Source organism: Orcinus orca, chromosome 4 (assembly GCF_937001465.1).
Source record: "Orcinus orca chromosome 4, mOrcOrc1.1, whole genome shotgun sequence".
NCBI classification, from domain to species: Eukaryota; Metazoa; Chordata; class Mammalia; order Artiodactyla; family Delphinidae; genus Orcinus; species Orcinus orca.
In genome coordinates, this window is record NC_064562.1 from 81570270 (window position 1) to 81597287 (window position 27018).

The 27018-nt window shown below is 42.6% G+C and overlaps 1 protein-coding gene across 1 annotated transcript in view; it reads left to right on the forward strand.

Moving 5' to 3' along the window:
• LNX1 (ligand of numb-protein X 1) overlaps positions 1-27018 on the forward strand; it is a 201979-nt gene that overhangs the window by 35361 nt on the left and 139600 nt on the right. The window contains exon 2 of the mRNA XM_033425416.2: positions 12253-12338. The gene's annotated coding sequence lies outside the window, so the exon portion shown is untranslated. The remainder of the gene's footprint in view (positions 1-12252; positions 12339-27018) is intronic.

Consider the following 27018-nt stretch of genomic DNA (forward strand, 5'->3'; position numbering starts at 1 on the left):
AGGCATCAATGGGGTTTCTAAAGTACTTAGTCACTCAGAACAAAGTTGGGTTTATTGCAAATGCCAACTTTCTCGATCAAAATCCACTCTTCCTGGCTTATGACACGCCTACATCTTTCTGAAGCAGGTTCCATTCAATAGTTTCCTTCTCATGAAAACCTTAAAATACAATATACCATGTTTTTTAAAATGTCTATGGAAATAAGGGAAGCATATAGCTTAGTGTTACTTGCCTATGAAAGAGATTTTGCAAACTGGTTACGCTCCAGAGGCCTGTTCATGTAAAACCTTAATTTCCCAAAGTTGCCTACATTAGATTACATTAATATCTAACAAATATTAGAACTTTAGTGTTTAAAGCGATCTGTGATGGGGTGGGGGGAAACCTAAGGGACTGCTTAGTCCAACTCCCTCACCTATTAATGAGGAGAGAGAGCCCAAGGAGGTGAAATGAAAGGACCAAAGTGATTCACCCCGGATCAGCACCGTATTCAGAATCCAGCTCTCAACCCCGTGCTCACTTCCTGTCAGGTCCCGGTCTCTGTCTTTTGAGGTGGGATCTGGTAAATCAAAATATGATGAGAAATCATAAAGCAATCTTTTCAAAAGGAGAAACTAGATTTTCTCTTTTAACTCCTGGCCACTTCCCAGTCCCCTGTCGCCCTAAGTATCTGTCTGGTTCTCTCTGATGCTTATGAACCAGAAAACTGACCAGAATTATGTGACCGTGACAGAGGGGAGTATAAGCCCCCAGGTAAATTCACCCAAGATGTGGTGTCTACATTGAGTACTTGTCACATCTCATTCACCCACACGTTGTTTCATCAAAGGAACATTGACTGAGCACCCATTATGTGCAACGTGGCAAGTAAGTCCCGAATCTCTGCAAATTACAGAGGAAAATAAAATGATCTCCCTGACCTTGAGATGCTCTCAGTCTAGTACTGAAGACAGGTAAATAAACAACCTGCAGTCCGGGTGCTGTCATGAAAGGATGTCCAACTTCTCTGGGGGTCAGAGAAGCCAAAGGAGGGAAGGGCATTCTGGGCAGCCGGTGCTGCACAGAGGTTATAGTTAGGCAGCTCTGGAGAATGGCTCGGTTCTTCTCAGTAGCTTAGAGCTGTACTTCTGAAACTTCAGTATGCATGCAGATCACCTGGGGTTCTTGTTCAAATGCAGATTCTGATTCTGTAGGTCAGGAGTGAGCTCTGAAATTCTGCATTGCTAACAAGTTCCCAGGTGATGTCAGCGCGCTGTGCACACACCCCACCCCTCCCTGCTTTGAGTAGCAAGGAGCTACGGAGCAGATGAAGTAGGGAAAGAAGTAGGAGCCGATTAGTAAAGTATTTTGAAGGTCATGCTCTAGAATTTGGATTCTCTCCGGAAAGTCACAGGAGTAACAAATAGATTTGAATGACCTGAAACTGATGTCGGCTTTCTAAGTTTATTGGAGGCTCCATAAGGCATTTCCTCCGGGAAGTTTTCTCACCCTTCCCTGGGCGGAGTGTCACGTGCATACATTAATTTAGAGCCAATCACACTATAAGGTAATGCTGAGCCAACCATCTATCAAATTCACTTGACTCTCAGCATTAGAAGGACAGTAATGTCCTTTTCAGTGTTGAAGCCTCAAGACTGAATGCATCTAACACCTGCCACCATATCTGACATATAGGGGTTTGTCCATAAACTGTGATCCTATGATGTTCTTGCTGTAGATCAGTGGTTTTCAAATGTTCGCGTACGTAAAAATGACGGAAGGCTTGTTAAGACAGAAATTGCTGGATCCCACCCTCAGAGTTTGTGATGCAGTAATTCTGGACTGGAGCCCTAGAGTTTGTGCTTTAACATGTTCACAGGTGATGCAGATGCAGCTGTGATTACTTCCTACCAAGCAGTGTTAACAAATGAGATAAAGTAAGTTAATGGCTTAAAAGCATGGACCCTAAGCTGTGGAATCTTGGGGAATTAGTTAACCTCCCAGGCCTCAGAACGCTCACCATAAAATGAAGGTGGTAATTATAACACCTACCCCCTAGGGTCAATGTGAGGATTTAACGAGCTAATATATATAAAACACTGGGGAATTGCTGATAAGTATTCATTGTTATTGCTAAAAGAACTCACCTCAATGGCTGATGGCACAGAGAGAATAAAACAGCTTTGTAACAAAGCTGCAATGTGTTTCTTTACAGGTAAACTTGGCAAATGTGAGGCTAATCGCTAATTTCTGAAATCTGCAGGAATATCATAGCCCCTGTTGCATTTTTGTAAGCACAGTTTTAATATTTTTTAATCTGTGAAACACTAGCTGACGCCATATTTGTTAAAAAGTGGCTATAATAAAAAAGACAGACAATAACAAACAGTGGTGAAATTGGAAGCTTCATACACTGCTGGTGGGAACATAAAATGGCGCAAACACTTTGGAAAACAGTTTAACGGTTTAATAAGTTTTTCCTTGAAAAGTTTAACACAGTGTTACCATTTGACCCAGCAATTCCGTTCCTAGGTATATACTCAGTAGGACTGAAAACATGTTCTCACAAAAACTTTTACATGAATGTTCATAACAGCATTGTTCATAGTAGCCAAAACGTGGAAAGAACCCAAAGTCCCATCAATTGATGAATAGTTAAAATGTGGTGGGCGGGCTTCCCTGGTGGCGCAGTGGTTGAGCGTCCGCCTGCCGATGCAGGGGACACGGGTTCGTGCCCCGGTCCGGGAAGATCCCACATGCCGCGGAGCGGCTGAGCCCGTGAGCCATGGCCGCTGAGCCTGCGCGTCCGGAGCCTGTGCTCCGCAACGGGAGAGGCCACAAGTGAGAGGCCCGCGTACCGCAAAAAAAAAAAAAAAAAAAAAAAATGTGGTGGGCTTCGCTGGTGGCGCAGTGGTTGAGAGTCCGCCTGCCGATGCAGGGGACACGGGTTCACGCCCCAGTCCGGGAAAATCCCACATGCCGCGGAGCGGCTAGGCTCGTGAGCCACTGTTGAGCCTGCGCGTCCGGAGCCTGTGCTCTGCAACGGGAGAGACCACAACAGTGAGAGGCCCACTTATCGCAAAAAAAAAAAAAAAAAAAAAGTGGTATATACCCATACAACGGAATAGCATTCAACCTTAAAAAGAAGTGACGTACTGATACACGCTACAACATGGATAAAACTTGAAAACATTATGCTAAGTAAAAGAAGTCTGATACAGAAGGCCACATATAAATGAGTCCATTTATATAAAATGCCCAAAAGGGGCAAATCCATAGAGACAGAATGTAGGTTAGTAGCTGCTGGGGCTAGGGAAAGAAGAGAATTGGGAGTGACTGATAATGGTATGGAATTTCTTTTGGGGATGATGAAAATGTTCTGGAATTAGATTGTGGTGATAGAGAGTGGTGATAAACAGTCTTGTGATGATACTAAAGACCACTGAATTGTACCCTTAGAAGGATGAATTTCAGTGTGTGAATTATATCTCAATGTAAAAAAATTACTTAAGACCCTGTAATCCTACTTGGTGAGAATAACATTTTCATCTTAGAGCTGCACTGTCCAGTAAGGCAGCCACTATGAAATGTGGCTAGTCCGAAGTGAGCTGTGCTGTAAGTGTAATATACACTGCAATTCAAAGAATTGAAAAAAGAATGTACATTATCTAAATACCTTTTTTAAAAAAGAATGCACATTATCTAAATACCTTTCTAATACTGAAGTGATACTATTTTGGATATATTTAGTTAAATAAAATATAGTGGTAACATTTACTTATCTGTTTATTTTTACTTAAAATGTGGCCACTAGAAAATCTAAAATTCTGTATGTGGCTCACATTTCTGGCTCACATGATCCTTCTTTTGGCCTGATGTGCCTCCAGGGTCCTCCTCAGTAGGTTGGAGTCTTTGTAGAGACACATGAAAGTGTTTGCATCTGGGGTTAGTGAATCTGAAGCTGGTCCTTTTCCTTTACATAAAGGGCTTTGTACCCAGCGCTTGATTAGCTCTCTTCCATTAGCATGACTCAACACATGTAAACAGGGCAATTCAATGGATGCTTCCAGTTTTTGTTCTTTGAGTAGAAGGCCACCTGCAAAAACAGAGCCTTGTTATCTCAAAGAACAAGGTTCTGGACCATTATTTTAGAAAGTACTTCTTGTGTCTCTTGCTAATGAACTACACAGCAAGTCATCTGAAAAAAAAATTTAAGGCATGATTTCTTTCCTCCTCACAGTAATGTTTTTCCAAGGCTCAAGTCCTGTGTCAAATTTTTTTAGCCTTGGCATAAATTTCCAGGTATCAGTGAAAATTGGTCATAAGAATTCTTCTGGAAGGGAAAATTTGTTTTTTCCACATCTTTATTGGAGTATAAATGCTTTACAATGTTGTGTTAGTTTCTACTGTACAACAAAGTGAATCAGCTATATGTGTACATATATCCCCATATCCCCTCCCTCTTGCGTCTCCCTCCCACCCTCCATATCCCACCCCTCTAGGTGGTCACAAAGCACCGAGCTGATCTCCCTGTGCTATGTGGCTGCTTCCCACTAGCTATCTATTTTACATTTGGTAGTGTATATATGTCCATGCCACTCTCTCACTTCGTCCCAGGTTACCCTTCCCCCTTCCCGTGTCCTCAAGTCCCTTCTCGACGTCTGCGTCTTTATTCCTGCCCTGCCACTGGGTTCATCAGTACCGTTTTTTTTAATTCCACATATATGCATTAGCGTACGGTATTTGTTTTTTTTACTTACTTCACTCTGTATGACAGATTCTAGGTCCATCCTCCTTGGAAAATTGTTTTAAATAAAATGAAGACAAGGATTTATTTGGTAGGCAAAGTAGTTAAGGGCAAATTATTTGAATACTGTAGAAATGTCTATCAGCAAGGAAATTAGGTAGGTTGATTGCTTTAAAAAAATCAATATCTTTTTGTTATAAAAACAATATATGCTATTTTGAGAAATTTCAAAAATAATGAAAAGCAAAGAGAAGTAAATAACCAACATTCCTAATCATACTACCAGAGATAATCATTGTTAATATATAGAGGCCTATCTTTCCAGGGACAGAAAGGTCAAAATAATCCTATATAGAGAAAATTGGCCCCAATTCTATTAACTGCTGGTCAAAAAATAGAACAGTTATTTTTCACCCAACAAAACTAATTCTACTGGCACTAAATTTTGAGAAGATAAATCAGATTTTTACAAGTTTGGTCATAATATCCCCATGTTACAATTTACTAGGTGGACTTAACGTAATCCTTTAGCCTTTACTTCAATAAAACAAGAAAGATACTTACATTACACACATCAAAGATGTGGGTGGGCATGTCTCTCTACATTTTTCTCTTCTCTTCACCGACAAGGCTGTGTAAAAATATTAACTGCTTCCCCATAGGCTCATGTATGTTGTGTAGTATCCGCGTCATGAGGCAGAAGGATGGATTTTTCTCTGGAGTTTTTATGGACCCCCATTCAAGTGTTTCCCCAGCTGTGTTTTCAGCTTTGAGTTGCTAAACTTCTTGAAAAGTAATCAATTTTGATCATCTTAAATCCCAAAGTAAATTTTCTTTTCTGGAGATTACTCTAGTTACTAACACAGGTTAGTCTGGGCTATTGAACCATCTTTTAGTACCGTGACATCCAAACATGAAAGCTGTGGTTTTGCTTCGAGGTGAAAGGGAGATTTGAAATATGACTCCGATTCTTCCCTGCAAGAGGTGAGGTCTCAGAACTACTTTGCTCTTTTTTCAGTTGTATCTTGTCTTATTCTTTGGCCATTTCATTGTATAAGTCTGCTCTCTTCAAAATAGTGTAAATGCCTTTAAAGCCAAGATTCTTATATGATGTTATTTTTTGTATTTGTTTATATGTTTTATAATTTTCTGTGTACACACACAGACACATAACTCTCAGTAATACTTGTTTCTTGACTAATGAGAAGTACAGTGATATTTAAAAGTTTTGGAGATTGTCATTTGTAGGTGATTTCTTGTTAGATAACTTTTATAAATGACTATGTCTGATATTCCTTAGTTTAAACCTTTCAGCTGTAACTATACAATTAGCCACGAAGAGTCAAGAGTGTTTGCTAAGCACTAAGGCTCTGCCATGTAACCGTGCTAGCTTCGGCAGATAAATTAGCCCATCTGTGCCTCAGTTGCCTTATGGAAATGATAGATTACTAATTAACTGAATTAGTTAATTCATGTCAAGTGAATAACGTGATGACTGGCATAATGATAAGATATCAACAAACATTAGCTGCTGCTTCTGCCGCTCCTGCCAATAGTAGTACTATAATCAGTACGCTCTTGACCAATGAGGTCAGTTCCTCCACAAGTGGAGAGAGGCTCTCTTCTTCCGTGCTGGGATCTTTGAGAGCTTTCTATGTGGAAAAGTGAGGCAACAAGGGAACATCTGCAGAGCTGGCCAGCTAAACCAAATCAACAACAAGTCACTATTCGTTTTGTGACACATGCAAGTATTAAGAAAAGGAGATGAAAGCAGCAACAGGTGTCCCAGGAGACACTTAATTTGGTCAACATGTGCTAACCTCCCACCAGCCGTGCTATCCTGGGTATGGGTTCCTGAAGAGTAGATATAAGATGTAGTGCCTGCCTTTGCAATCTTCTGTCTCCCAGGAACCATTAAATACGTGGTATTTAGGAGTTAGTTGCGTCCATGCAGAGAATGTGTTTTCCCAGATTTCTAGGAAAAAAATGAAAAAGGAGCCCTGTTATACATGAAACACTAGAATAGAGCAAGAAAAGATATATACTCAGTTAAAACATCCAAGCCACTCTATTAATCAGCTATTGCTGTATGATACACCACTTCAAACTCAGTGACTAAACCCACAACCATTTATTATCTCTCCTAATTCTGGGGCTTGGTTGAGCTACTTCTCTGTAGCTTTTGCCTGGGATCACTCGTGAGGCTGCCTTCAGCCGGAAGGTCCAAGATGGCCTCACTCCCAAGTCTGGGAGTCAGTGCTGGCCGTTCGTGAGAGCCTCCATTCTCTTCCAAAGGTCTCTCATTCACCAGTAGACTTGCCTGAGCTCCTTTACAGCCTGTCTATCTCAGCGTTCCAGGAGGGCAAGAGTGGAAGCTGCAAAGTCCCTCAATGCCTAGGCTCTGAAACTGCCACGGCATGCCAAGGCCAGCGCAGGCAGATTCACAGGGGTGGACAAATGGTCCCTAATTCTTATTGAGAGAAGCATATCATATGGCAAAGGGGTTGGACACAGCATCAGTTAACTAATTCTGCATTAACAAACCATCCCAAAAGTTATGGCTTAAAACTAATCTCCCACAGCCTATTCGCCTTCCTTTAACTTGTGTCATTTTCTCTTTAGTGACATGTGTAATTATCCCTCCTGTTTCTGCAGTTAATCAGTTTGAAACGTCATGACACAGCTAGGGTCAGTGACTTGAGGAAAAAAGAAAACTACATTTCTTTCTCGCTCTCAGAGTTCAAAAGCAGATGAATGAATTGAGGAATAGCTCCAAAAGTCAACTTGGGATAAGATGAAGGGAGGAGATGTTTCATTAAGAAGAGGAGCCAGATTCTGAGGGGGGGCCACACCCCTTGGGTCCTCCCTGCACCTGGAGCTTCCTTTGAAGTGAAGGAAATTGTTCCACCACAAGGAGGCGGAGGGAAGCAGGTGGATGTGAGCACGGAATGTGAAACTAGTAAACATTCTGTAAACACCGAGGGCGCGGTCAGCAGCGTGGGCTGACCAATGGTATGTCGAGTTCGTTTTCCTGTCTTCTTATAGTTTACCTCATATTTGATTCTGAAGAAGTTCACAACTTAGACAACTTTAAAGTTCTTGGACTTATGACCTAAAGAGCAACTGGTCATTATCCAGGTACCTTCACCTTCTGACTTCTCTGTTGTGGGGAGAGAAGAACCATAACCCGACCCCCCTAGAGAAGCTGCCCCAAATGGTGTGATTTGCTTTACTTACAAAGGTTAACCTGGGGATCATTTCACAGAAGGAAGTATGGACAAGAAGGGACAGAGGTAGAAAAGCCAAAATATATTCATTTCTAGAAGGAAGTTGGAGCCCTTCTGAGCACTGTTTCTGAGATGAAACACTATGCCATGGGAGGGTAGGTCTTAGAATTAAGAATGGGAATCCCAGAATCAGAAATTCTTACCTGGGGTATGTTTTGGTACAGGGGTACAAATGGAATAGCAAATGTTCCTAGAAAGGAAAAAGTTATCTGGGAGGCAGAGTCCTTTGAACTGGCCGGGTGAGCTCTTTATGTCTGAACAATACACATTCATACATTTTCACAAATGCATGTATGTGAGGGATTTAAACATAGGTACATGTGTGTGGTCATGTGTGGGTGGTCTTTTTGTTTGTTTTCCTTTTTTTAGGCTTGGTGCCTCCTCTTCTCTTACAAGCATATCAATTCCCAACCCACCACCTACCCAGATAACCCTTATTAATAATCTAATATGTATCTTTCCTATTTTTACCCATGGCTATATAATCACATAAAGATGCGCACACACACACACACAGGTGCTTTCTGATCATCGTTTGTTTTACAAAAATAGAAAAATATTACCCTTTTTTTTCCTGCACTGTGCTTTACTCAGTCAACAATACCTTCTGAAATTCCTCCTGTCAATTAGCAGAACTCTATGTCCTTCTTCTTGATGGCTGTGTTGTTCTATCACAGGCTACGCCATAGTTTATTCAGCCATTCCCTATTGCTTGAAACATTGTAGCTTTCACAGACAATTTGAAAAAAACAAAATAAAACAACTCCCTCCTTCCAAAGAAACAGTTTATATGAGCCCTTATGTTCTACTGACTTTATTTCTATTGGAGAGTTTCCCAGGAAAAAGATTTCTGGCCTAAAAAGTATATGTATTTTAAATTTGAAGTAGATATCACCATACTGCTTCCCCAAGAGGCTGTAGCATTTTTCATTTTGACCGTGAAAGTGATCCCTTTCCTACAACCCAGCCAGCAAGAAGTGTTTCAGATCTTTTAAATTTTAGACAATTTGGTAGGTATAAAATGATATCTCATTGTTAATTTGCATTCCCCTCACTTTGGGTGAATTTGAGGATCTTTCCTTGTTTCTCGGACATTTGGATTTGTTTTTCTGTGAACTGCCCATTCACAGACTTTGTCCATTTTCCTACCGGTTTGTTCTTTTTTAAAAAATATTTATTTATTTATTTGGCTGCACCGAGTCTTAAGTGCTGCATGAGGCATCTTCGGGATGTTTGTTGCGGCATTCAGGTTCTTTTAGTTGCGGCATGCAGGATCTAGTTCCCTGACTAGGCCCAGGGATCCAACCTGGGCCCGCTGCACTGGGAGCATGGAGTCTTAACCACTGGACCACCAGGGAAGTCCTCTGGTTTGTTCTTGTTTCTCTTGTCAAATTATAATAAATATTTGTATATTATAAAAATTAAATATACTATCTGCATGATATGTATTTCTGCAAACCTATTATGGTCAATGATATTTTTATGACATCTTTGCTTTAAAAGTTATAATTTTAGAGTTAAATATGCCTATCTTTTCTCTCGTAGCTTTTGACTTCTCAGTTTTGATCAGGGAAGTTTTCCTGCACAATATAGTACATATAATCTACTAGATTTTCTCGCAAAAGCTTTGCTTTATCTTTTTACTCATATATTTGTACTGTATCCTTGGATGTGCAATCAAACTGGGATCAAATAAGGTACTTATTTGAATACAGTGGCTTTCTACAGAGTTCTAATAACCGGTGAGGAAGTCTCTGCCCCATTTTTACTTTTCTAAAATTACTTAGCTTTTCTTTAGTATTTAATTTTTTTCTAGAAACTTTAAGATCACTTTATGCAATTGCCAAAAACAACCAACCAAAATACCCACCTTATTGTGAGTTTTCATGAAATCCATACACAATTTGAGGGAACATTTTTATGGCATTGAGTTTTCTCATCCAAGAATATGGCATGTCTTTCCGTTTCTCCTTTTACATATTTTAGTATGATTTTGTTATTTCCTTTTTTTGTTATGTCCAAATATTCCATAGGGGTTGATTTTAAATGATTTTTTTCCATTCCCATTTTATTGCTAGAGTAGAGAAAAGCTAATGATTTTTTTTTTTTTTGGCATATTTTTGGATCCATCTACTTTACAAAATTCTCTGCTTAATTCTAGGGGATTTTTACCAGATGCCTTTGGGCTTTCTAGGTTTACAATCATATCATCTGCAAAAATAGATCATTTTTCCTCTTCCTTTCCCATGTTTTTTCCAGTTTTCAAATTTGTTGCCATAAAGTTTCAAATTATATTTTCTTTTAATATGTTTAGTCACTTTAATATCTGTCCTTTCTACTCCCTGATCTTTTATAATTTTGCTTTTTCTCCTTTTAAAAAATTAGGTTGTTTATCAAATGTATAGATTTTTAATACAACAAGATTTTAAATTTATTTATGTGTTCAACTACTTTTTTCCTTTCTATTATATTAAGATTTTACCCTTATAATCACTCTTTATTGTTCTTTTTCTAATTTCTTAGAATGTGGATTTAGTTTCTTTACTTCTCATATTTATTCTTTCACGAGGAAGGGCTTTTGGTTGTAAAATTTTTCTAGTATCATTTCATAGAGTCTTAGAGTATTTTACAAAGGTTGCCTTTTCATAGCTTTCAAGATGGTTGGTAATTTCCCTTTTGATTCTTCTTTAAGCCAAATATTTTCTAAGTATTTCTTAATTTTCAAGTAGACAGTTTTTGGTCATCTTTTCATAATTTTTTTCTTATTCATTGAATTGGGATCAGATAATATAACCTATAAAATCTTTATTTTTTGAATTTCAGAAGTTTTCTTTGTAGCCAGCTACATGATCAGTCTTTATAAATGTTCTGCAGGCATATAAAAAGTAACGAAAATTATCTTTATTTGAAATGTAGGGTTTTGTTCAGTTATTGTATTGGGAAGCAGTATGGCACAGAGATTAAAAGCAAAGTCTTTAGGGAAAATATGTTTATTTTCAATCTTGAACTTACCATGTGACCTTGACCACATTTGTAAGATGTAAATAATAGTATCTACCTCATAGGGTCTTTGTGAGGGTTAAATTATTTAATATTCATAAAGTACTTAGAATAGAAATTAGCACATACCAAATGCTATATAATTAATTGTTTGTAAACAAAAAGAATGAGTCAATTCATCTACGCCCTTATTTCCTTCTTTCTCCAGAATTGTCCAATACAGTCAAATAGATATATTGGGTTAGTATAAGTTTTTTTTTTTTTTTTAACACCTTTATTGGGGTATAATTGCTTTACAATGGTGTGTTAGTTTCTGCTTTATAACAAAGTGAATCAGTTATACATATACATATGTTCCCATATGTCTTCCCTCTTGCGTCTCCCTCCCTCCCACCCTCCCTATCCCACCCCTCCAGGCTGTCACAAAGCACCGAGCCAATATCCCTGTGCCATGCGGCTGCTTCCCACTAGCTATCTACCTTACTACGTTTGTTATAGTATAAGTTTTTTGGTGTTTTTGAGGATGGCTCGTGTGTCAGAACATTATTCTGGTACTATTTTCTTTTAATTTACGCTTTAAATTATTAAAGTGATAGATTTTTAAATGTTATCCTTTTTTCTTTAGATTTTCAATGCTCATTTTACTTCCTTGAATTTTTCTTATCTCCATTACTTTTTTTTTTTTAACATTTGACCACACAAATTAAAATTTCTTTGCCCTTTAATAAACTTAGTCCCAATCTCATTCTTCCTTAACTAAGTTGCCTTTTCCCCAAAATAGTACATAAATAACCATTCTCATTATACTTTAGAATGCTGAATTTCCTTCAGAGCAGTTCAGGCAAATGAAATAGCCTGTTATAATCACATTGGATTACAGATGTGCTCCCAAAATGATGTTAAGTGTACTGACTTCCACAGTCCATTCATTCTTACAATTTCCAGTGCCATTCATTTTTTGTGTTAATCCAAGTATCTGTCTCAAATCACATTCCTTCTCCCTAAAGAAATCCCTTTAAGATTTCTTGTAGTTCATGTCTGTTAGTAATAAATGATCTAGGTCTTTGTTTATCTGAAAAAGTCTGAATTTCACGTCATATTTGCAAGGCTTTTTCACCGGGTGTAGAATTTGGGGTTGACAGTTTTTCCCTTCCAGCATTTTAAAGATGTTCCCCCATTGCCTTAGGCTTTATTCCTTTCTGACGAGAAGTCTGATCTTCCTTATCTTCCTTCCACAGGCCTGATCCATGAGGAAGCATTTCTTCCACCTTCTACCCTGCATCAGTCTTTCTCAGGAGGTCTGTGGAGAAGAGCCTCTGATTAGGTATGACTCCTCTATTTACCTGTGACTCATATATTTGTACTATACTCTCATATGTGACTCATATATATGTCTATACTCTCATGATAGCCCAAACTTGACTTTAGAAATTTACTACAGATTTTAGCTGAATTTTTCTTACTTGCTTTCACGGCAGATCTGCCTTCTTCCCATGCGCTGCTTCAGATTAGCTATTACTCACAATTTTTTCCTTGGAAGTGCCTATCTTCTCGTAGATTTCAGGCTAGCTGGTTGCCCTACAACTTCAGATCACTAATGGACCCCAGAAGAGTTATGATTTTGTAGATTATTCTACTTTTTCTTAGGGTGTGAGTGATGTTCTTTCCAGTTTTTTATATTCTAAGAAGAATCCACCTACTTAGATTTTAAGTGTAATTTACAAACATTATTATTTAATTTATAAATCTAGCAAAAAAAAAATACACACACACACACACACACACACACACACACACACACACACATAATCCCTTCTTAGCATACTTTTTTTTTTTTTTTTTTTTTTGCGGTACGCGGGCCTCTCACTGGTGTGGCCTCTACCGTTGCGGAGCACAGGCTCCGGACGCGCAGGCTCAGCGGCCATGGCTCACGGGCCCAGCCGCTCCGCGGCATGTGGGATCTTCCCGGACCGGGGCACGAACCCGTGTCCCCTGCATCGGCAGGCGGACTCTCAACCACTGTGCCACCAGGGAAGCCCCTTAGGGTACTTTTATAACTTAACTTATTAAATTTTTTAACATGTTCAACTGCATGGTAAATTGTAAAGAAAATATATTAAAATTTCTTTTTAAATATTCCAATTATCTGTTGTAGTAGATTGTATTTTCCAAAATGGGTACCACACCACAATTCCCATCCCATATGCTCTTCAGTGTGACCTTGACACTTCCCATCATGATATAGAAAGTATTTTTTCATCCCTTTGAATCTGGGTGGCCTTGTGACTCTTTCTACCATTAGAATATGGGAGAAGTTATGCTATACAAGTTCTGGTCATAGACCATAACTGACCCGGCAGCTTCCACTTCACTAGGCTAATGGAGACTTCAAGTCTTGCAGTGATCTTGTGATCCAGGTTCCTTGGATTCTCCCTTAATTCTCTGATGAGTATGTGAAGAGAGAGAGGTTGTTTTAGCACTTGTTTACAGCCTGTTCATCTTTTTGTTACTTGATTCTATTCTCAAGTATTTATAGATCCTTTCAACAACTCTTATAGATCGTCACATTACCTTGCGTTATTTTTGCGCATCTCTTCTGTCTTGTCTGATTTTCTGTTCACAATTCCAAGGTCATTCTAATAGCATACTAAAGTTATCCACCAGAACTGTTTTTTAAAAATCAAGTTGTTGTTATATTTCTAAAAGTGTTTGGTTTATAGTTAGATGTTTAACGTTTGATGCATACTTTGGTGTTTGATGCAAATGGGATTATGACTGTTATACCTTCTTTATAAAAAGTATCTTTTATCATAATGGAATATCTTTTTTTGGTCCTGTTTAGTGATTTTAAACTTAAATTTCACCTTTGCTGATGTGAATATGCTACTTCAGGTCTTTTTATCGTTTCATTTGCCTCTTTTCTTGCCCTTGTTTCGTCACATTAACAGCATTTAGTTAAACTTTGTGTTTGAAAGCCTCTGAAATTTACTTAGTCCACAAATATTTATTGAGTGCCTACTATGTCTTAGACTATATCTGGGCATTGGTGTAAAAAACAAAGATCCCTGATCTCGAGAAGTTTTATGGGAGGAGACAGACGATAAACAATACACATAATAAATAAGCAATTAACATAACGTGTTAGAAGTGATAATGATGCGGAAAAAGGTAAAGCAGGGTACGTAAGATTGGGAGCACAAGGGGGAGGAGTTTGTCATTATAAATAGAGTGGTCATGATAGACCCCACTGAGATGGTGACATTTGAGTCTGAATTAAAGGAGGGAGGAAGCAGGCCATGTGGACACCTGGAACCTGGAAGTGTTCCAAGCAGGAAGAACAGCCAATACCAAGTTGTAAGGTGGAGGTATGCTTGCTATGCACAAGGAAAAGCCAGGAAGCCAGTGTGGCTGGAGTAGAGTGAAAGGGAAAAGTCATCGATGAGGACTGAGAATCGGCATGGGTCTGGCCACAGGACGTCATTGGTACGTTGGCTGAGGGTGTGCGGTTTTAATGGAGTGACGAGGAAATGCCATGTTCTTCATGATGGTGGATATGCTCAATTCTACTTCTCTCCAATTCGTTTATGATTGGTTTGATTTTATTTTTTAAGCTTTTTCTTTGTCCTAATTTTCACAAGTTTGATCAATATCTGAGGTGGGATATCTGCAGTCTAAATTCCTTGAGTTTTCCGCTGCCCAGCCCTAAACTCATTTCTGTCTCCACCTGCCACAAAAAGGCAGGGATTTTTAGCTATTCTTTCCTGCAGACCTTTGGTACAGAGGAAAGAAGAGGGCTGTGTGTGACTTTGGGCCACTGTATCAATCTGGGTGGCAAACAGGTGCTGTAAACAAATCCAGTCATTGAAAACAGCTTATGAAAAGGGGCCATTTCCCAGGTGAGCAGAGGGACAGTGCAGACTCAGGGCTACTGACAGTGTGTGTTTCGGTGGGTGGGTGAAGGCATTACCACGCAGGAGAGAAGCAATGACTAGAATTCTGAGAGAAAGAGAGCTTGTGCCCTGTGTCAGAAAATGAAACCACTCTATTACTCTGGAAGGGGAGTTTAAATGCATGTAAGAAAGCATGTCACTTCCCTCAGAATTCTATACCTCCAAAGCGTCATCTTTTCCAGTTTCCTGCTCCTGCATTGCTCTTTTCTTGGTGACCTGTGACCTGCTATTCCCACCCAAGTGGTTCAGCCCCATCCCAAATATGGGCACAGATTTTCAGTCCTGGAGAATTATATGAAAGCCGAATTAGTCTGTCTCTGACTTTGGACTGATATTCATAATTCATTTCTGGTTACAAGAAACAACAAATCCAGGGCTTCCCTGGTGGCGCAGTGGTTGAGAGTCTGCCTGCCGATGCAGGAGACGCGGGTTCGTGCCCCGGTCCGGGAAGATCCCACATGCCGCGGAGCGGCTGGGCCCGTGAGCCATGGCCGCTGAGCCTGCGCGTCCGGAGCCTGTGCTCCGCAACGGGAGAGGCCACACCAGTGAGAGGCCCGCGTACCGCAAAAAAAAAAAAAAAAAGAAACAACAAGTCCAGCTAACCTAAGTACACCCCAGATACCAGGTGTATCCCCTTATATACTCTTTGGAGCGCTAGTTAAACTTGGCCTAAACCCCAATACCACCGCCCATGAGAGTTCAGGGTCCTTGGTACAATCTCCGGGGGTTCCTGAGTTCCCTTCTCTTGTTCCTCCCTGTCTCCAGCTCCCACGTCCTCATGGGATCTGCCAGTTCTTCTTCTTGTCCACCTGGCTTTTAAGTCTAGACATTTCATCAGTTTGCCCCTCAGGTATTCCCATTACTTCAGCATGTTGTGGGTATAAAAACTTTAATAACAGGTCACATTTCACTTGGTCTCAGTTTATTTTTTCTTCAAATACTCTGCAGTCTGAGGAGGCCGTCCTGTGCTTATAAGAGAACAAAGAAGTCCACCAGCGTTGGTTGCTGGTATATTTTTACTGGGGCGGGGGCGGGGGGAAGTAATATAAATTCTTTCCTAGGGAGAGTAGAGCAAACATCAGCAGCTCCTCAGAAACTTGGAATGGACATAGCCTCAATTTGCTAAATTGCCCTCCATCAGAGTCACAGAACAGCAAATGGATTTGGGCGGCTGCCCTGATGATGACGCCACCACCATCTGCAAGAATTCGCAGCATGTGTCGTGGTCCCACGTTGTGGTGGGACGGCCATCAGAAATAAGTAACTTTCCGTTTGTGAAAACATCACCAGATATTCTAGGCGATATGATAGTCCATGTAACTAGGGATGATTTTCAAAATATTTAGCAATCAGTACAGCACAGGCATCAACCAGTCTGAATAGACCTGAACAATCAGAGGAGATGTCAGGAGTAAAACACCCAATACAGCCCCAGCTGAATATCTACCCTGCCTATAACTTAATAGCAACTCTGCTAATTCACGTCGTTTTGTACCCAGATGCTTCCTTTCTCCTCCCCTTTCCAAACTATACTTTGCCCATTCATTCATCCATTCATCCATTCATCCATCCATCCATCCATCCACCCATTCATTCAACAAACACATGATTAAGCTTTTCCATGTGCTTTCCCAGCCTTTCTCAGCTCCTGTCCTGTTGTCGCTCACACAGGTATCTTCCCTAATTAAGTCCTTGCGTGCTTAACCTCATCCTGGCATCTGCTTCTCACAGGACCCCGACTAACTCCTAATGGTGGTGTCAGGATCATAGACAGCAGAGCTCTCTTGTTACATTTGGGTCAATCCATCCTTGGATCATTACAGAGGGTTACTTCATTTCCATTACTTTGGGCATGTGCATTGACAGACCCTGATTACTCTTTCTATGTTCCTCTTTCCATTTAAGCACGGATGAAGAGGGTAGGTAGTATACAGTTTCTATAGAACAAGGAGATTTGTAGGAGAGGGCATGGGGGCAGGGAGAAATAATGGCAATCAGTTTAGAATGTTTGGCTTTGAGATGACTAGCGCTTGGGACTGACCTGCTGGTGACCTCTGGCATGTGGTTCCTGGTTCCTTTATTCTGGAGACGATGCTACCTTCAGATGGGTAGAGGGTAGATCAGAAGACTCACAGGTCTTCTTCCACCTTCAAGTTCAAAGGAGTTAGTGTGTGCAGCATCCCCTTGAGGCAGAGACGAGGAGGGGACATGCCCAGCACGTCTGCTGTCCCCTCTGCCAAAACTGCACAGCTATATGACATTGAAGAAGAGCAGGGACTTCCCTGGTGTCACAGTGGATAAGACCCTGCGCTTCCAATGCAGGGGGCCCGGGTTCGATCCCTGGTCAGGGAACTAGATCCCACATGCATGCTGCAACTGAAAGTTCGCATGCCACAACTAAGGAGCCTGTGAGCCACAACTAAGGGGACTGCCTGCCACAACTAAGACCTGGTGCAATCAAATTAAAAAAATAAATAAATATTAAAAAAAAAAAAAAGAAAGAAAAGCATCCTGAGGTACACCTGGCTTGCTGCCCCACACACTCCATAGTCACAGCTGCGAGTTTATAGGTGGGTGGATGGAACATGAACAGTATTGATCCAGGTGCAGCCAAATAATGCAAAAGGTCTGGCCACCCTGGGGAGACACTTCAGGGAGAGTCACCCAACGCAGAGGTGGGAATACACCCGTGGCAGGACTTGTCAAAGCCGTACTTCCGTCCACCTCCTGGGGCGACTCAGAGAAAGTGGGAGAAACAACTGAAGGCCAGCCTCTCCCTTGCCACGTGGACCATGCCACTTCAGGGGGACACGGTGAGCTGAAAAGACCAGCCTAGCCGCCCTAGGCTGATGGCCAGTACTGATATTGACAAAGCCTCAATGAAGGCAGTACAAACAGAGAACTTGGAGATCTGGGGCCTCTATTCCCCGGGCCGGTTTATAACACTGTTTCTAGCTCTTAACTCTCTGCAAATGTTCATTGAACTGAGCTGAAGGGATTTGAAAATAAGATGCAGGCATCTTTCAGACAGTCTCATACCCCAGGGAGAATGAGCTTGTGCTGTCTGCACTTTGGCACCTTGGTTGCAGTTGAGGTCAACATTTCCAATGCAGGATTAGCTGAGCCACCCAGTAACGGGGGACTCCAGGAAAGGTTTATGATGGCAACAACCCCACATTCTCATAATTGGCGAGGGTGAGTAGGAGGGGAAAGTATTCATCACTCGGTGATAATCTAAACTTCGACTGCAAGTGCAGCTTCCACGCTGAACTTGGGAGGAGCTGGCAGCTCCTGGAGCCAGAGTTACCAGAACTGGCCGTGGAGATGCCTTCGTCCACATCACCGGAATCCATGTTCACTGCGCCGCCTTGCTGTGGCTTCACGACCAACGGGAAGCGCCCTTGTTTACTCCGGGCACCTCATCATGGAGTAGTGGCAGGTGTCCAGGGAAATTCAGCTCTAAGAAGGGCTGAAAAGAGAGGCAACCATCCAGGTTCATTGTCCAAGCTGAGAAGGAACATCTTCACCTGCTCATGATCTGAGAACAGACAAACGAACTTCCCTTTGCTGAGACTCTGGTAGTCAGAATCAGACCAAGAGCTGTCTCCACATTAACGGTGAGTGGTTTTCCTGATATCCTTTCTTCTAGTCTTTGACTTAGGAGAACTGAAGGACAGGATTCTTGGCAATGATCCCCGTTTTTGAGAACATGGCCTCTCTTGGATGGAAGCAAAAGTTCAGTGGGAAGGAAAACACTTCCCTACCTAGAAAGTTAGCTGCTTCTGTGCTTATCACACCCGAAGGAACCAGCAACGTGATTCCCCTCTTGCTTTTGCCTTTTCCACTCCATCCCTTACTGGGCCGTTTTGTGTGTGTATCTGTGAGTCACCGTATGTTACTAGTTATTTTGAACTTTCAACTTTCTCAGGAAAAAGTTTGAAGAAGTTGGACTCTTAGGCCTAGACAGAGCACTCTATTAGACAACATAAAAGGCAGCAAGTATATGGAGGGTTGGTGAAGAGAATGGTCATACTGTCTTCTTCACTGAGGACTGAGTGTACAAAAAATAGAATTAAGTGGGATTTAAATTATACAACACTGAAAAAGCTTAAGAAGTTTGAGGTGAGGATTTTTTTTTTTTTTTGCATTACGCGGGCCTCTCACTGTTGTGGCCTCTCCCGTTGCGGAGCACAGGCTCCAGACGCGCAGGCTCAGCGGCCATGGCTCACGGGCCCAGCCGCTCCGCGGCATGTGGGATCTTCCCGGACCGGAGCACGAACCCGTGTCCCCTGCATCGGCAGGCGGACTCTCAACCACTGCGCCACCAGGGAAGCCCTGAGGTGAGGATTTTAACTAAGGTTTACCGAAGTCGTCAACTCCTCTTTAAAGGAATTTCAATTTGTCTAAATATCTACAGATGTTACTGTCACCTGAGAGCACAGGTCTTTTTCAAGTTCTTCTCAAGGTGTCAGCCAATCCTGACTGTGGGCATGAAACTCTGAGACCACATTTGAGAAGTTGCTCGTTTTTCTACCCACTCAGAGAACCCGCCTCTACATTCGTGAAAATTGTTAAGGCATAAAAAGCCTCAGGTTCTCTGGAGTGACACACACAGAATCTAGAAGCAGGGCAAGTCCCTGTTCCCATGAGCCCCCTTCTTGCCTAAGGGCCAAGGCGAGGCTATGTGGAGCCCGGGAAAGAGGCTCTGAAGTAAGCAGATCTGCACCCCAGTGTCAGCGCCGTCATTTACTAGCTGGGTGAACTTGGGCAGAACTCTTTAACAACTTAAAGCCTTTACATGAGAAGAAACAAGCTGACGTTCCTCTTTCCTGCAACTGCACAAGCACCTGGTAATTTCCACCTGTGCTTTAATCCTTTGTCTTTAACACTGCTTCTCCATTGATTATGAGTTCCTGAAAACAGAGATTCTTCTCATCCTTGAGAGTGTTTAACAATTTTCTTTGAATAAGTGAATGAATGAAGAATGAATGTCTAGAATGTAGTATTACTGTGAAAATTAAATGTAATAAAGTTAGTTCCCTTCCCAAAGTCTACAAGCCCAGACTCCTGGGAAAAGGAAGGAGGGATACTTCCAAATTTAACCTAACAATGGGAATTCCCTCCCTTCCCTTGTTTTATAGTCATCTTTAGTTCTTTTAACTAATATTTATTGAAGGCACTGGGCTGTGTTCCTTCCAGGCACTGGGCTACGTCCTGAAGGTCTATGAAAAGTCGTGTTCACTAGCTGACTGTCTAGAGAGCGGATTGTCTGTAATAAATTACAATCAGCACAATAACTGCTGGAGTAGGGCGTAAGGAGAGCACAGCACAGGTGCGGATGTCGGAAAGCCAGGGGAGATTCTATAAAGGAGGTGGCATCTGTGCTGAGACACGAAGAGGGAGAAGGAGTTACCCAAGCTGAAGGAGGAGAAATACCTGAGTGTCAGGTTTGCCTGTAACCTGCTGGGCATGTTGGACAAGTTACTTTACCACTCAGAGACTCAGCTTCTTCCTCTGCTAAGCAGAGCTAGCTCATGGGGTTTCTGCCAGGATTCTGTAGGAGAATATATAAAAGTGCCTAACATCAATCCGGGCGATGGTAAATGAACAAGAACTGTTAAGATGGTGCTGCATGGGTAAGAGCCTAGCAGTGAGAGACCCTGGCTGTTATGGGAACCACACTCAGGTTTTTTGAGATATCCAAGGGGACCCCAACAAACAGTGACTCTCCTGAGTTTGGAATAATTGGAGAAAAACTCAAGGAAGTAATTATGGAGGCCAAAATATCGCCTTTCAAATGGTAATAGCTAAATTGGAGAACGAGGCCTGGAACAAGGGAAAACAGAGCTTGAACGCACCCAAGGCTGAGCAGATCTGGGCACGGCAGCTTCTCAAACAGAAGCCTGCCTGGGGACGACTCAGCAGGTGGAGCTGCAGAGGAAAACTCGGGCTCATTCCCAAGACAGAAAGGGGAGGAGAGAAGCCAAGCTTGCCTGTGGTTTTTTTTCCATTTTTCCAGCGATGGACTTGCAGGGGCAGAATGAGTGAAGGGCGAAGCATGGTCGGAGTTTGCTTTGGAAACCACTCTCCTGTGGAAATGGGGGTACGGGGGGGCAGTCCCTCTAACACAGTGTTACCAGGGCATGGGGGCTGGGGCATGGGCGGTATTCTGTGGGTGGAAAGGATGTGGAGGTGTTGATGAGGTATGATTGGCAGGCAGGGACCAGGTCATGAAAAGCCTAGTGTACCAGGCAAGGCAAATGAACGGAAGGTGGGATGGCTGCAGAGAAGAGTCACAGGCCAGCATTGCCGAGGAGACTTGACTAGCGCGGCTGGCGTTGCAGAGCGTACAGATATAGTGGCACCAACCACCGTGCTTATAGGAAGAGAGAAGCCTGGCACCCTGGTTCTGCCAGGCCATTAGGAAGTTGAGGATGCAGGCAAGGAAGTGGGATCTGGACCAGACAGGCTTGAAGTGAAAACAGTAGGGAACAATATTCTTGGGCAGCCTGTAGGAGTCAAGAACCAGGGGTCACAATCAATTCAAAGAGGAAGGTAGGATTTGGGTAGGGGAGTGGAAAATCTGAATGGCTAAAAGAATACAGGAGGGAGCAGCATCCTCAGAGTTTTTTCTTGAAATTGAAGATTTTTGCATGATAAGAAGATCCAAGGGGTGGCCCCGAAAATGGGCAGCTTAAGAGGAGTAGTGATAACCGTCCTTAGAGTTGACAAGGTCAAGGATGTAGAGGGGGTGTCTACAAGGACATGGAAGCTCCCAGGATGAGGCCACAGTTCAAAAGGAGAAGACACATTTTACACCTTTGACACATGGTATTGGGTCAGTTATAGTAGCTATAGATGATGGAACCAAGAAAGAAAGATACGAAAACCTTCAAAATGGCAACAGCCATCAGCCCCCAAATTGACTAACCCACCTGGTTTACGCAAGGATGGAGTCATGAAAGCGTAGATATCCACATTTGCAGAAGATAGGCCTTGTGACATTTACAGAGAGAGCAATAACAATGTCTTTTTTCTACTAAAGAAGAATGTGCCATGCTGGCCGCAGGTCTGTGTAGGAAACCATCACAAAATGTGTGCCACCTCCAGTGACCAATGCACTCCCTCTCTCGCCAAAAGCAGACAACCCAGAGAGTGCTCCCAAACTGTACGTCCATCAGGTAGCCTAGAAGCTCATCTGCAGGCCAGATAACACATGGGCTGCGAGTTTGTGAGAGAAATGCCATCTCTTCCACATACACAGAACCAGAGGGCATCTATCCCATCAGCTGATATCTGTGATTATCACTATTATTTTCCGTAACTGCCCTCTGGGTTCTGCTTACTTGTACCTTGCTAAGTACTTGTAATTAGCCATTAAAAGATTTGGAGCTAAGCTAGCTCAGAAAAGAAACTGAGGCCAACATGATGCAGTATGTACAGCAATTCCATCTCATAATGCTAGATACTTTCAGCTAAAGAGATGCCTTTTATTAAAATCAGATGGAATATGTGGACTTTTGTTGTGGCATTCAGTCGTCTTAGACAACTCTACAAATATGCTGTGGGGGGAGAAAAAGGAAGCAAAGAGGGGCTAAAGTGGTTCTGACGAATCTTGAGGTACGGTCTTAGCAATAGTTCATTGCCGGGAAGAATCCTTGAGAATGCCAACCTTCATTGTAGTGATCTAGAAGGAAAGAGCTTTGAAAACAGACCTCCTTTCCCCCCATAGATTTCCCTGTCAAGATACATAAAAGAATTCAGACTAATGAAAAAGCCCAAGTGAGCTGGCTGGCTAACTAGGACAGGCCCAGCCTTGAGTTCAGAGAGCTTTCTAATGTGTTCCACCTGTCTCTCCAGAGAACAAAGTTTACAGGCTATGTTGATGGCAAAGGAGGCTTGCTTCTAAAGAGTGAGATGATCATATGGTAGCCGAAATGGCATATCGTAGAAGTTTAGCTCAACACCAAAAATACGGTCGCTCTTAATAAATGACCCATGCCCTAGATGCTGAATTTCTTTCTCTTTATTCCGCCCTTCCTTCCCTCCCTCCCTCCCTCCTTCCTTTCTTTTCCTTTCTTCCTTCCTGTCTTTCTTTCTCCCTCTTTCTGTCTTTCTTCCTTTCGCGGTTTAATCATCATGAGAGAAGTCTCCAGCAGTAACGTGACGATGTCAAGGGTGAGCTCTTAAGGCTTTTTATCATCTGGCCCACCTTACCCATCCAAACCAAGCACAGGATGACTCCTCTTTACCCCAACAAGGTGCACTTCTCATGGTCTTGTCCTTTCCCTCATCCCCTTCTCATACCTTCCTCCCCAACACACACAAGTTGGGATCATCCCTGCCTCTACCTGCTGTCCTGTCTGGATTTGTGTGCCCTTCTCAGCTATCTCTCCAAATCCTAAAAGGTTTGATTCATGTTCCATTCTCCATGAAATCTTGCCTAATGACACCAGCCAACACCAATCTTTTCCTTTCCTGATTATCCCTCCCATTTACTCTTAAACCAAGGATAGAAATTGCTATGGTGCTTGGACTTGGGTCTTGAAGATTCCAAGGTCACCTCTGAGCTCAAGGGCACCACGGCCTTCTAGCAATGACAGTGAGAATGATATGGGAGGAGGAAACGGAGAGGCATGTGTCTGGTATTTGCCAAGCCTGGTCCAAACCATCTAACTTGGTAGTGGTTGTATTGGAACTTAATTTTATGTTGTCCATATAATCCAGTTGTATGTAGTTCTATGCTCTTGTGACCCTTCTGATAACATTTGCAGATTTTAAAGGGATTGACTGTTGAAGTTTTAGAGAGAAATAACCATAAATGATGTCATAGAGAGTTACAACCGATCATTCTGGAGGGCCCCTCAAGTTGGCCTTCCTTGCTTGGGGTTGGTTTGACAGACTCCAAAAAGATGATGCACCCTGAGGATGCCCCCAGGGAGGATGGATTTCCTGGTGTGTTTTCTCATAAATATATGTATAAACGTATCCATATGTCTATATGTTCTATATTTACATACTCAGTGTATAAACCAGATTCATAATTCATTTGCAATTGGAGACAGTCCTTCCCAGAAACTACACTTCCCAGGGCTACTTCTACAAGACACTTCCTTCTGAATAGAGGATGGGTAAGAACTTTGATTAGTGTCCAGGAAGTTGTCCAGGAAGCATGAGATCAGAACCCTTCCCCATTTTTTCCCAGTGGGTTAAACTGCTCTGGCCCTGCCATTTGCTGGCTGGGCTGGCTTTCAGCGTCTCTATGCCTCGGTTTTCCAGCGTCTATGCAAATAGTAATAGTGCCTAACATAGGATTGTGGTACAAAGTGCTTACGACACTAAGTAGCACCAGCTAAGCACTTATTCAGTGTTTGTTTCTTATGATTATTGTGTATATGTTTTCACCAGTACTTTAGAAATAGCATTTCCATAAATAATGCAACAGCCCTAATGGAATAATGAAGCCCATATTGATTTTTTTAATCTTTAAAGATTATTCTAAATCCAGGAGTACCAAGTCGAGGGGCTTATTATGTGAGATACATCTACTTTTTCCTTTCCTTTTTTTTTTTTTTTTTTTTTTTTTTTTGGCGGTACGCGGGCCTCTCACTGCTGTGGCCTCTACCGTTGCGGAGCACAGGCTCTGGACGCGCAGGCTCAGCAGCCATGGCTCACGGGCCCAGCCGCGCCGCGGCATGTGGGATCTTCCCAGACCGGGGCACGAACCCGCGTCCCCTGCATCGGCAGGCGGACTCTCAACCACTGCGCCACCAGGGAAGCCCTCCTTTCCTTTTTCTGGGAGTAAGCTCCACTCATGGTTCCACTTCTGTTCTCAATTTTTATTCATCAAACCACAGGAGCAGAAGGCTGTGTCTCTGAATACAGCAAGCGAAGCCCCATCACCTCGATGGCTTTAGAAAACGCTTTCTGCGCTGTCACTTCCTGCAAATTCTTTCACTCAGAAACCGTGTTCTCCGTCTACCCTCCCTAAGTCTGTGATCTTCTCCCCCTCCCCGGTGGGGCCTGGCGCCCTTCAAAGATGATTGACACACACGGAAGGCAACTGTACGCAGGCCTTCTGATGACTCACCAGGCCGGCGGCTGGGCTGGCCCTCCTGCTGTCGGGCCGGTACTTATTCCGGAAACACCGGCAAGTAGAAGGTTTTGATGCCTTAGTCTTATTTTGTTGTCGTTGTTAATAATAAAGTAGTAGCCACACCTACCACAGTTTCTACTGGAGAAAAACGTGAATGGGTTTTTTTGTTTTGTTTTGTTTTTTAAGCTTCAGTTCTCTACAAAGTGCACCCAGTTCCCAGGAGGGGCAGGTAGTCTAGAGCACTCTGGGACGGCTGGGGCGAGAAGCCAGCTCTTTTTTGCAAGTGAAGTATCCAGAGCCCGCCCTGCACCCCAGCCCTTGACTAGAATTTCTCCTCCTTCCCTCCCTGGTTGTTTTACAAGGTATCAAATGACTGGCGACACCCAGGCAATGTGGAGGCCAAGAGAATGGAATCAACACCTTCCTCCTCTCTCCCTCCCCCTCCCCTCCCTCCCCTCCCTCCCCTCCCTCCCCTCCCCTCCCCCTCCCCTCCCTCCCCTCCCCCTCCCTCCCCTCCCCTCCCCCTCCCTCCCCTCCCCTCCCCCTCCCTCCCCTCCCCTACCCCTCCCCTCCCCCCTCCCCTCCCCCTCCCCTCCCTCCCCGCCCATCCCCCTCCCCTCCCCCTCCCACTTATCCTTCTTCCTCCACCCCTCCCCCCAGCCAAAACACCAACCAACCAATCCAAAAACCTCTGAAGAAGGACAGTGTTAGAACTATGGAACCAAAGCGTTTCCAGTATCAAGAGAAAAGGGAGCTAGAGTAGGGGGGAAAAGACGGAATTTCAACTTTTTTTTTTTTTCTTCAAGGGAAAAAAATAGAGTGTATCTCTGGGTAAGCAGGCCATCCTCCCGGGAGGGAGAACCCACGATTTCCCCAGGTAGTACATTCCAGAGAGTAGATAAATTGTCCAGAGATACTGGACGGGGGCCACAGAAATACACGACATTTAAATACAATGATGGAAGCTGTTTACAGTCCTCTGAAAGATGCCTTTCATCTGAAAGATGAAAGGGTTTAACAGTCAGTCGCGATAGCTCACAGCGGTCGCTGTGACACCAGATGAGTTGTAGTGTTCCAATCTTTTCCTACTTGAAAAGCTGAAGCAACACAGTGACTTGCCCAGGGTCACACACACCACACTTGGGACAGAAATAATCCTAACTGCTCCTTCCGGGCTCTAACCAGCTGACAAAGCCACCTTATTACTGTACCATCATTCGAATCTGAATCACTTAAATTGCTCCTAATTGCAGGCCAGCGGTGAACTGTAACCTCCATATGACCCTGCCAGGTCAGGGAGGTAGGAGTGACGGAAGTTTTACAAACACCTGAATATGGGATGAAATGCTGGGAGGGGGAGAGTGTGAAAGTGTTTGAAAGTCAAGTGTTTGAAAACTTGACTCTGAAACTGCTAACAGTCATCATATTTAGATTTTTCTTTTAATGAATTTGAAATGTCACCTCTCATTTATTTTATTGGAACAGAGAAGCACTTGGGATCCAAATGGATGCCATTAAGAAAGGCAATTTGGGGATAAATCTGATATATTCCAAGCAGTCAATCTTCACACACTTCCCTTTTATGCTCATTAAATGACTGTCTGTTTTGTGTTTAAAGATCCTATGTTATCACTTATATGTGGAATCTAAAAGATAAAACAGTCTGTTTCTGTATATACATAACAAAACAGAAACAGACTCATAGAGAACAAACTAGTGGCTACTGGTGGGGAGAGGGAAGTGGGGAGAGGCAAGATAGGGGTAGGGGATTAAGAGGTACAAACTAATACTATGTAAAAAATAAATAAGCAAAAAAGATATATTGTACAGCACAGGGAAGTATAGCCATTATTTTGTAATAACTTTAAATGGAATATAATCTATAAAAATATTGAATCACTACACCTGATTCAATATTCAGGTCATACACCTGAAACTAATATAATATTGTAAATCAG